Source organism: Nerophis lumbriciformis, linkage group LG27, assembly GCF_033978685.3.
Source record: "Nerophis lumbriciformis linkage group LG27, RoL_Nlum_v2.1, whole genome shotgun sequence".
Lineage (NCBI taxonomy): Eukaryota > Metazoa > Chordata > Actinopteri > Syngnathiformes > Syngnathidae > Nerophis > Nerophis lumbriciformis.
Genome location: NC_084574.2, coordinates 24,717,579 through 24,729,815, shown reverse-complemented (window position 1 = coordinate 24,729,815; position 12,237 = coordinate 24,717,579).

Below are 12,237 nucleotides of genomic sequence, written 5' to 3'. Positions count from 1 at the left end.
GCTTTGAGTCACTAGAGAAAAGCGCTATATAAATATAATTCACTTCACTTCAGGTGCGGCGGGTTGAACATGTACTTCATGTTTCTTGCCTTGAGCCGGAAGGATATGCCATTCCGACTATAGCAGGGTGTGTCAAACGTACGGCCAGGTTTCGAACAGGTTTTATCCGGACCGCCGGATGAGTTTGCTAAGTATAAGAATGAGCCGGAATTTTTGAATGAAATAAACTGCTTGTCACGGCGCTTGCGCAATCCCTCATGCCTTCTGCTGCAAGCTCGGCTGAAAACCTCCGCTGGTTGCAAAGCTGCAGGCAATCAGTAATCAGCACACCTGGGACTAATGAGGGCAGGCAGCATAAAGACCAGCGGACCCGAAGATCCAGTGCCGGAACGTAGTTCACTCCCGTAGTAAGCATCCCGTCTTTGGCTTCCCTCCTGCGTACTTGATCTCTCTCTGTGCCTTCCCAGTTCCCATGTCTTATGTCCTTTGTGTCTCCCGCAGTACTTCCCGTGTCTCCCGCAGTACTTCCCGTGTCTCCCGTGGTCGAGCTGTGTGCCTTGACTTCCCTCTGGATTCCGGACTGCCTCCCTCGATTCTCGACCCCTGCTTGAACACGGATCTCGTTGCTTCTCTCCAGCCCCCGACCGCTTGCCTGCCCACGGACTGCCTTCTCGCCTTGCCCCTTTGGTCTGACGAAGGATTCATCCAACACGCACATACAACAAACCCTGGTAACATCCATCCATCCATTTTCTACCGCTTATTCCCTTCAAGGCTGAGATATGTTTCAGCGCCCCCCCTGGTAACATTTACATGGTTAATTCTGCACATCGTGTTGCACCTTTCACTTAGAGTAGCATACACATCCCACCAACTCATCAAGTTAAATAAACCTATTGAACTGATTCCTGCCGTGCTGTCGTCTTCTTCCCCCGCCGAACATAATACTGCTGTTTTAAATGTGTCCACTAGATGTCGCAATAGCAATTATTTGTATCTTTGTAGATGATGCTACATACGTACAAAAATATAAATAAACCACATGATAATGCACCAGTTGAGGAAAATGAGCAAACTACATAAAAAACATCCTGTAATTTGATTTTGATATTATTTTTTTTATCTTGATAGATTGAAAATGAACACCAATGAGTTGACTGATGAACATTATCACATAATTATTGAGAAAGTATAAATAACGACAAATAAAGATAGAATACTATTAACCGCAACATGTAAGTGTAAAAAAAACCCAAAAACATTATGATTTGTACAATTTCAGAAATTGATCTTGACAACAGAACCCACGCCGCTTCTGGAATGGTCCAGAGACAGAAAAATGCATATTGCAAAACTGTGTACAGTAGACATATTACTATATGTATGAAAATATTTACTCCATTAAAAAAAAACGGCAGCAACCAAAATAAATCAATTGGATTTGTTTTAATCCGCCCCTTAAGTCATCTAGCAGCTACAAAATTATAAAATTACATTGCTGAAAAGACAACAGGCCTTATTTACAAAGACCCAAATACCACGCGCTAAACAGTGTGTGCAATCTATAAAATAGTATGCACAATTAGTGGGTGTGTTGCGTGCGATCTACCAACATTGCACGTGCTATTCATAACTGTGGTGCATATTTTTTGTGCGCTGAAGATGTGCTCATGAGCAGGATGCTGGACTTACTGTGCTCAAGGTGCAAAAAATGCATACTTCAAGGAGTTTTTTCATATAAGAAATATGTTAATAATATGTACATGTATGGATATGTATTCTAAATGAAAAAACAAATGCCATTAAAAAAAACCATCTGCCACCACCAAAACACATTGATTGAATGTGTTTTAATCAGCCTCTTAACTCACCTAGGATGCAGTATATACCATTATAAAAGGATTTTGCTCATTAGACAATACGTCTAGTATTTTTTATTTCTGACGGACCTTGCAAATATGTTGACACACACACACGTACATATTCTCTGTTCCATTTTGTTTTCAAACAAGCTACAATCCCCAAAACCGGTGAAGTTGGCACGTTGTGCGAATGGTAAATAAAAACAGAATACAATGATTTGCAAATCCTTTTCAACCTATATTCAATTGAATAGACTGCAAAGACAAAATACTTAACGACAAAATAGTTAACAAGTGGCAAAAAAGACTGATAAAGTTGAGGAATGCTCATCAAACATTTATTTGGAACATCCCACAGGTGAACAGGCTAATTCGGAACAGGTGGGTGCCATGATTGGGTATAACAGCAACATCCATGAAATGCTAAGTCATTCACAAACAAGGATGGGGCGAGGGTCACCACTTTGTCAACAAATGCGTGAGCAAATTGTCCAACAGTTTAAGAACAACATTTCTCAACGAGCAATTGCAAGGAATTTCACCATCTACGGTCCGTAATATCAGCAAAAGGTTCAGAGAATCTGGAGAAATCTCTGCACGTAAGCGATGATATTACGGACCTTCGATCTCTCAGTTGCATCAAAAAGCGACATCAGCTTGTAAAGGATATCACCACATGGGCTCAGGAACACTTCAGAAAACCACTGTCAGTAACTACAGTTGGTCCCTACATCTGTAAGTGCAAGTTAAAACTATACTATACAAAGCCAAAGCCAATTATAAACAACACCCAGAAATGCTGCCGGCTTCGCTGGGCCCGAGCTCATCTAAGATGGACTGATGCAAAGTGTAAAAGTGTTCTGTGGTCTGACGAGTCCACATTTCAAATTGTTTTTGGAAACTGTGGATGTCGTGTCCTCCGGAACAAAGAGGAAAAGAACCATGCGGATTGTTATAGGTGCAAAGTTCAAAAGCCAGCATCTGTGATGGTATGGGGGTGTATTAGTGCCCAAGGCATGGGTAACTTACACATCTGTGAAGGCACCATTAATGCTGAAAGGTACATACAGGTTTTGGAGAAACATGTGTTGCCATTCAAGCAACGTTATCATGGACGCCCCTGCTTATTTCAGCAAGACAATGCCAAGCCACATGTTACAACAGCGTGGTGGCTTCATAGTAAAATATTGTGGGTACTAGACTGCCCTGCCTGTAGTCCAGACCTGTCTCCCATTGAAAAATGTGTGGCACAATATGAAGCCTAACATATGACACCGGAGACCTCAGACTATTGAACAACTTAAGCTGTACATCAAGCAAGAATGGGAAAGCATTCCACCTGAAAAGCTTCAAAAATTTGTCTCCTCAGTTCCCAAACGTTTACTGAGTATTGTTAAAAGGAAAGGCCATGTAACACAGTGGTAAAAATGCCCCTGTGCCAACTTTGCTGCCATTAAATTCTAAGTTAAAGAGTATTTGCAAAAAAAAAAGATGTTTCTCAGTTCGAACATTAAGTATTGTGTCTTTGCAGTCTATTCAATTGAATATAAGTTGAAAAGGATTTGCAAATCATCGTATTCTGTTTTTATTTACGAATTATACAAGGTGCCAACTTTACTGGTTTTGGGGTTTGTAAATAAAACGCAAAATAGTGCTCGCAAAATGGTGATGAGTGTTGATAAATATATATAATATATTTACATCTTCTCCCAGTATTGTGGGTGTTTAGCAAATCAGCATATACCTTGCATATAAATGCACGTCTTATTCGTCTCACTTAACAGACGCAATCCACTTTGCGCATGTTTAGTAAATCAACTTTGCGGTTTGTGTGTGTTTAGAACATGCAAACCTTTAGAAGAGCAGGCCCATTATGTCTAATATTTTATTTCTGACGGTCCAAATATGTTAACATGCACACAGACCGATGAGTCTCATTCCATGGTTTGTCTTTGCAGCAGGATCACCTCCTTTCTCCGAGCTATTTCGCGACGGTGTCAGTTTGCGCGCAGATTTCAGTCTCAATATATCACATTGCGAGTGCTAAATGATTATATTTGCATCTCTTCCTTCCACTATTGAGTGCGCTCTGATGATCAGCATATATTCTGCATAATCATAAAGACAGACACTGTAAAAATGTTTGATAACAAAAAACGAAAACGAGCACATCTTCCAGTTGAGGTGTGAACGCTGGCTGATGATGATTAAGTGTCAACAAAACAGCATGCAAAAAAAGAACGAACTGAAGAAAGTATGTCAGCACTTTATGTACGACATATTTTGGAATGGATGTGATAAACAGGAGCACCGAAGGAGGACCTTGCACAGGGTGACATTAAATCTAGAACTGCTACTGTACATATAATATATATTAATATATATATATATATATATATATATATATATATATATATATATATATATATATATATATATATATATATATATATATATATTTTAAGGGATTGTTATAATGTGAAGCTAAATAGTTAGCCTACACTCTTATCACATCAACATTTGTTTATGTTTTTGCTTAGTCTATATTCTGCATGTCTTATACTTCATACAGTTGATTGCTCACTGCATCACACTTCACAGATTTTTTTTTCTAATAAAACGTTCTAATAAAACCCTCCATTAATGTTTTGTAAAAATGCTGTAAGTATATACGCAAATTAGTAAAAGGCACCATCATAATAACATGTTGTATTTACGTATTCTGGTCATGTTAAGAATACGGCAGCGCATTGATTTCAAAGACGCATCACACATTTCCTTCAACAACTATTTCTACTAGGGTTGTACGGTATAGCGGTATTAGTATAGTACCACGATACTAATGAATCATATTTGGTACTATACCGCCTCTAAAACGTACCATTCCCCAATGCACCCGCATCCTTGTCGTTGTCACGTCGTGTCATTGCTGGTTTACGAACATACAAGCATGTTCGGCAGCGCACAATCACGGAGTACTTACAAGCAGACACAGTGTGTAGACAGAAAAGGGAGAACGGACACATTTTTTGATGAAGGTGAAATTAAAACACTGAAACGCCCTCAGGAAGAGGTGCTTTAAGACATGGCTAGCTAGCTAGCGGATAAAGTCCATCCGCCGTCGGCAGTGTTTTAGCTACTTCTAAATCACTAATCCTCGCCTCCATGGCGACAAATAAAGTGAGTTTTGGACAAGTATCATCCTTGCAGGACGAGGAATAGCTAAACATGCTTCACTACACACCGTAGCTCACCGGCGTCACAATGTAAACAAACGCCATTGGTGGATCTACACCTGACATCCACTGTAATGATACCAAGTGCAGGAGCGTATCTAGTCGATACTACTATGATTACGTCAATATTTTTTGCCATCACAACATCTTCGTTTTTTTAAACATTTATATTATGTTTATAAACTCAGGAAATATGACCAATGTATGATCCTGTAACTACTTGGTATCGGATTGATACCCAAATTTGTGTTATCATCCAAAACGAATGTAAAGTATCAAACAACAGAAGAATAAGTGATGATTACATTTTAACAGAAGTGTAGATAGAACATGTTAAAAGAGAAAGTAAGCAAATATTAACAGTAAATGAACAACTAGATTAATAATTCATTTTCTACCACTTGTCCTTAATAATGTTGACAAAATAATAGAATGATAAATGTCACAATATGTTACTGCATACGTCAGCAGCTAAATTAGGAGCCTTTGTTTGTTTACTTACTACTAAAAGACAAGTTGTCTTGTATGTTCACTATTTTATTTAAGGACAAACTTGCAATAAGCAACATATGTTTAATGTACCCTAAGATTTTTTGTTAAAATAAGGCCAATAATGCAATTTTTTGTGGTCCCCCTTTTTTTTTTTTTTTAGAAAAGTACCGAAAAGTATCGAATTGCATTTGGTACTGGTATCGGTACCAAAATACTGGTATCGGGACAACACTAATTACTACTAATCATGACAGATTACATGAGAGCCAACAACTAGATTAGAATAAATTTGACAAACTTTATTGATCCACAAGGGAAATTGTTCCACACAGTAGCTCAGTTACAAAAGATGGAAAGGATAATGCAGGTATAAAGTAGACTAAAAATGTACCGTAGTGGCAATATAAAATGTAACATATATGTAATATTCCCATGTTCTTTTTAGGGTATATAATATGTACTGATATATTATAGTATATTATTATATTATATATTTATAAAATATATACAATATATAACAAATCCCAATTACCATGTACAATATTACAACTACTACTAGTCGATTGTTTTCTGAGGTGATACTTGGTGAAAAAAGTTGGAGAATCCTTTTTTTACTGTAAAATAAATAAAAAACAGATATATTATAACTGGTGGATGTTTTGCTTGTAAATGACACTTAATGCACTCAATCTCCGAATGATACATTGGACTTTAAGCAATCATTCCGCTAAAGTCTTTCTCAGAGTTGATTTGAAAATAGGAAAGTGGTTATAGTTTGCCCCCTAGCTAACAGAAGAAACACAGCTCGTGCTGGCTGAGCAGGGGGAGAAAAAAAAAAAAAAAAAAAGACAAAACACCGCCTGAGTGGAGGCAGCTGCAGATGAGCAAATAAAGCATTCAATATTTATGACGGAAATTAAAACCAGATAAAGATGTCACATATTACTGCGTGCCCCGCCCTCCTCTCCTCACTCCCGGGCCTCTGGTCCTGTCTCTGGTAGTCACAACTCTCCACACCCTCAGTGAAAGAGACGCATTATTCCTTTCCAGGCCTATGTCTTCAAAGACAGTAATGAATGCAATGCAGTGACCCAGAAAATGGACTTTAGAGAAGGAGAGGGGGGAAAAAAAAAAAAAAAGCAATCTTGCGTTAGTGGCGGAGCATTATCACTTTACTCCCCTCCCCTCGTCCTCTTCCCTACTGGGCTGTGTGTGTGTGTGTGTGTGTGTGTGTGTGTGTGTGTGTGTGTGCACCTGCTATTATGTGTGTGTCTCAAAGGGCTTATGTGCCTGAGTGCATTCATGTGAATTTGTATGCACACTTGCCTCTGATTGTGTGTGTGTGTGTGTGTGTGTGTGTGTGTGTGTGTGTGTGTGTGTGTGTGTGTGTGTGTGTGTGTGTGTGTGTGTGTGTGCGTGTGCATGCAGATACAGTGTGTGCATGCCAACCAGTGGGTGAGCTAAAGTCTCAATCAAGAGAGAATGGGCGCCGGCTGACAGGCAGGCCCATTGTGGGGTTAATTAAACACTTCAGGTTTAACACCCCATCCCTGTCGTTAACCCAAACACTGGCTCATCACTCATCCCCGCCACACTTCAGTTAGAGAGCAGCACGGGAGGCGGGCGGTGGAGGGCCACAATGGAGACGTCAGTGCGGCCGACGCGGCGTGCGAGGGAGATGGCGGAGATAGAAGAGGCATTTTTTTTCCTTTATAGTGGATAAAATAAGGTGGTGTATTAGATCAGGGGTGTCAAACGTACGGCCCGCAAACAGGTTTTATCCGGCCCGCGGGATGAGTTCGCCAAGTATAAAAATGAGGCGAAATTTTTGAATGAAAGAAACTGCTGTTCTAAATGTGTCCACTGGATGTCGCAATAGCAATTATTTGTCTCTTTGTAGATCCAGGGGTGTCAAACTCAAATACAGAGTGGGCCAAAATTTAAAACTGAACAAAGCCGTGGGCCAAGGTTGAACAAATTAACCTTTTAATAGGGACCCAAACAAGTTTTGCATTGAATATTGAACAAGCAAGGCTTATATAACTTTATAGTGACACGCAAAATGGAGTTTCAAATAATAATAATAATAGTAATTAAAAAATATCAATGGCATATCAAATACAATTTTAATAAAAGTTGAATGCCTCTTTTCTATTTGCAGCCTTCTGAGGTAAATAATAAATAAATGATAAATGGGTTATACTTGTATAGCTCTTTTCTACCTTCAAGGTACTCAAAGCGCTTTGACAGTATTTCCACATTCACCCATTCACACACACATTCACACACTGATGGCGGGAGCTGCCATGCAAGGCGCTAACCAGCAGCCATCAGGAGCAAGGGGTGAAGTGTCTTGCCCAAGGACACAACGGACGTGACTAGGATGGTAGAAGGTGGGGATTGAACCCCAGTAATCAGCAACCCTCCGATTGCTGGCTAGCCACTCTAGCAACTTCGCCAATATCAAAATAAACTTTTTCCACAGGCTAATAATACATTTGAAAATAAAATAACAATAATGAATGAATCAAACATTCAAGCCTTGAAGTAGGAAGAGAAAGTGCATGGGGGATTGAGGTGGGGGGGGCGGGGTTTGGTGGTAGCGGGGAAGAGTTAATACTGCAAGGGGTTCTGGGTATTTGTTCTGTTGTGTTTATGTTGTGTTACGGTGCGGATGTTCTCCCGAAATGTGTTTGTCATTCTTGTTTGGTGTGGGTTCACAGTGTGGCACATATTTGTAACAGTGTTAAAGTTGTTTATACGGCCACCCTTAGTGTGACCTGTATGGCTGTTGATCAGGCATGCTTGCATTCACTTGTGTGTGTGTAAAAGCTGCATATATTATGTGACTGGGCCGGCACGCTGTTTGTATGGAGGAAAAGCGGACGTGACGACAGGTTGTAGAGAACGCTAAAGGCAGTGTCTTTAAAAGCACGCCCCCAATATTGTTATTCAGGTGGAAATCGGGAGAAATTCGGGAGAATGGTTGCCCCGGGAGATTTTCGGGAGGGGCTCTGAACTTAGGGAGTCTCCTGGGAAAATCGGGAGGGTTGGCAAGTATCAGTATTAGCGGTGAATGTGATGTTACAGTGGCACCGCCGCTGTAAAATGCCGGCGGACCAGCGCTAATGTTAATTTGATATTGCCTCAAGGGCCAAATGAAATTACACGGCGGGCCAGAGTGTGACACCCATGTTGTAGCTGATACACTAAATTGCCAAAAGTATTTGGCCACCGCCTTTACTCACATATGAACTTAAAGTGCCATCCCATGGAATTGTCCAAAACCTTTTGCAGCTATTACAGTTTCAACTCTTCTGGGAAGGCTGTCCACAAGGTTGCGGAGTGTGTTTATAGGAATTTCCCACCATTCTTCCAAAAGCGCATTGGTGAGGTCACACACTGATGTTGGTCGAGAAGGCCTGGCTCTCAGTCTCGGTTCTAATTCATCCCAAAGGTGTTCTATCGGGGTCAGGTCAGGACTCTGTGCAGGCCAGTCAAGTTCATCCACACCAGACTCCGTCATCCATATCTTTATGGACCTTGCTTTGTGCACAGTCATGTTGGAAGAGGAAGGGGCCCGCTCCAAACTGTTCCCACAAGGTTGGGAGCATGGAATTGTCCAAAAAGTTTTGGTATCCTGGAGCATTCAAAGATCCTTTTACTGGAACTAAGGGGCCAAGCCCAACCCCTGAAAAACAATCCCACACCATAATTCCTCCTCCACTAAATTTCACACTCGGCACAATGCAGTCCGAAATGTAGCGTTCTCCTGGCTACGTCCAAACCCAGACTCGTCCATCAGATTGCCAGATGGAAAAGCGTGATTCATCACTCCAGAGAATGCGTCTCCACTGCTCTAGAGTCCAGTGGCGACATGCTTTACACCACCGCATTCCCACGCTTTGCATTGGACTTGGTGATGTATGGCTTAGATGTAGCTGCTCGGCCATGAAAACCCATTCCATGAAGCTCTCTGCGTACTGTACGTGGGCTAATTGGAAGGTCACATGAAGTTTGGAGCTCTGTAGCAACTGACTCTGCAGAAAGTCTTTGCACTATGCGCTTCAGAACCCGCTGACCCTTCTTTGTCAGTTTACGTGGCCTACCACTTGGTGGCTGAGTTGCTGTTGTTCCCAAACCCTTCACTTTTCTTATAATAAAGTTGACTTTGGAATATTTAGGAGCGAGGAAATTTCTCGACTGGATTTGTTGCACAGGTGGCATCCTATGACAGTTCCATGCTGGAAATGACAGAGCTCCTGAGAGCGGCCCATTCTTTCACAAATGTTTGTAGAAACAGTCTCCATGCCTAAGTGCTTGATTGTATACACCTGTGGCCGGGCCAAGTGATTAGGACACCTGATTCTCATCATTTGGATGGGTGGCCAAATACTTTTGGCAATATAGTGTGTGTAAAAAAATATGCACATGTTGTTAGTACACCAGTCGAGGAAAATGAGCAAACTACATAAATAACATCCTGTAATTTCATTATGCATTCTCATGGATATTAATCCACCCATCCATTTTCTACCGCACCTGTTCAAGAAGTTGCATTAATGGTAAGAAGTATTTTATTTATTATTGGTTAGTGTCAATACGTGGACCTTGGAGTTTGTTTTCCCGGAATGCAAAGGGATGTTGGCGCGGGCAAGGCGTGAATGTAAGTACAGCCTTTATTTTAAACACGAACTAAGGAAGCAAACAAAAGGCGCGCACAATGGCGGAGAACAAACTAGACTAATGAAACAAAATTTGCACAAAGGCAGAAACTATGAACAATAAACAAAAACTTACTTGGCATGGAACTATGGAAGCATGAAGACAAAACGAGGTAGCAGGGGTGTCAGAAGTAGCATGGTATGAAAGGATAATGTCACCAGGATGAACAACAGAAACAGACCGGCTTAAATAACAGTGACATGATCAGTGAAAACAGGTGCGTGACTCAAAACGTGAAACAGGTGTGTGACATGACAGGTGAAAACTAATGGGTTGCTATGGTGACAAAACAAACAAAAGTGCACAAAGAGTCCAAAAACAAAACCGAACATGACTAAAACAAAACATGATCACACAGACATGACAGTTAGCTTCAGAATAACAATGTTGTTAAAAAGTATAAGAGACTTATCATACTCTAAAAATGTTGGTCTTACTTAAAAATGCACGCAATTAGTTGTATTCAGTGTTAAGAAATATTATATGGCTCTCACGGAAATACATTTTTTTAAATATTTTGCTTTCATGGCTCTCACAGCCAAAAAGGTTCCCCGACCCCTGTTGTAGATGATGCTGCATATGTAAAAAAATATATATGCACATGATGTTAGTGCACCAGTCGAGGAAAATGAGCAAACTACATAAATAAAATCCTGTAATTTGATTTTGATATTATTTTTCTATCTTGATAGATTGAAAATGAACACCAATGAATTGACTGATAAACATTATCACATCATTCATTCAGAAAGTACGAATAACGACAAATAAAGATACAATACTATTAACCACAACATGTAAGTGTAAATAAAAAAGAAAAAAACATTATGATTTGTACATTTTCAGAATGTGCTTGTTCTATTTTTAAACAAAGAAAACAATCTGAAGTTGTCTTTATTTTTAAGTTATCGTGCCGTGATTTTAGCAGTCCGGCCCACTTGGGAGTGGATTTTTCACCATGTGGCCCCCCATCTAAAATGAGTTTGACACCCCCGATTTAGATGGTGATTAGGAAATTATTTTTATCTTCAAAAACAGTCCGTTTTTTTCCACGGAAGCACATGTTATTTACCCAAAATACCCAGTAATAATTAACAAAAGTGATTGTAAAGCATACAAAAAACCAGGCAGCATAATAATGAAGGATATTCTTAGGATTTTATTGATACCAATATCAATATTGCTTATCGATACCGGTTTTATATAAAAATGTAAACATCATTATTTTTCATCAGCATTTTTATTAGCACTAGAGGTTGTACTCCACCAACATCATGTAACATCTCATAGCACGGAAGTATTTTAATACCTGCTTTTTAAGTCCTAAACGAGTCAACTATGTGTGCAGTGCAAGGTGCAATGCAGTTGTTTTGTCATCTTGTCAAGACCACACAGATCCCTCACCGTGTTTCATCACAATTACACTGAAAATAATATGTATGCATGGCACACGATACATCATACCAAATGTATCATATAAAACAATACCATTAATTAGCTGTAGATGTTTCTGTGTAATGTGTACCATATTTTCTGGACCATAGGGCGCACCGGATTATAAGGCGCACTGCCGATGAGCGGGTCTAGTCAGGTCTTTTTTCATACAAAAGGTGCACCGGATTATAGGGCGCATTAAAGGGGTCACATTATGATTTTTTTCTAAATGTAAAAGACTTCCTTGTGGTCTACATAACATGTAATGGTGGTTCTTTGATCAAAATGTTGCATAGATTATGTTTTACAGATCATCTTCAAGCCGCTTTCTGACAGTCGCTTCTGGATGCACCTTTTTGTGGGCGGTCTTATTTACGTGGCTCACCTTCGGGAGCATCTTCTACCCGTCATCTTTGTTGTAGCGGTGTAGCGTGCAAGAACGGGCGTGGAAGAAGTGTCAAAAGATGGAGTTAACTGTTTTAATGACA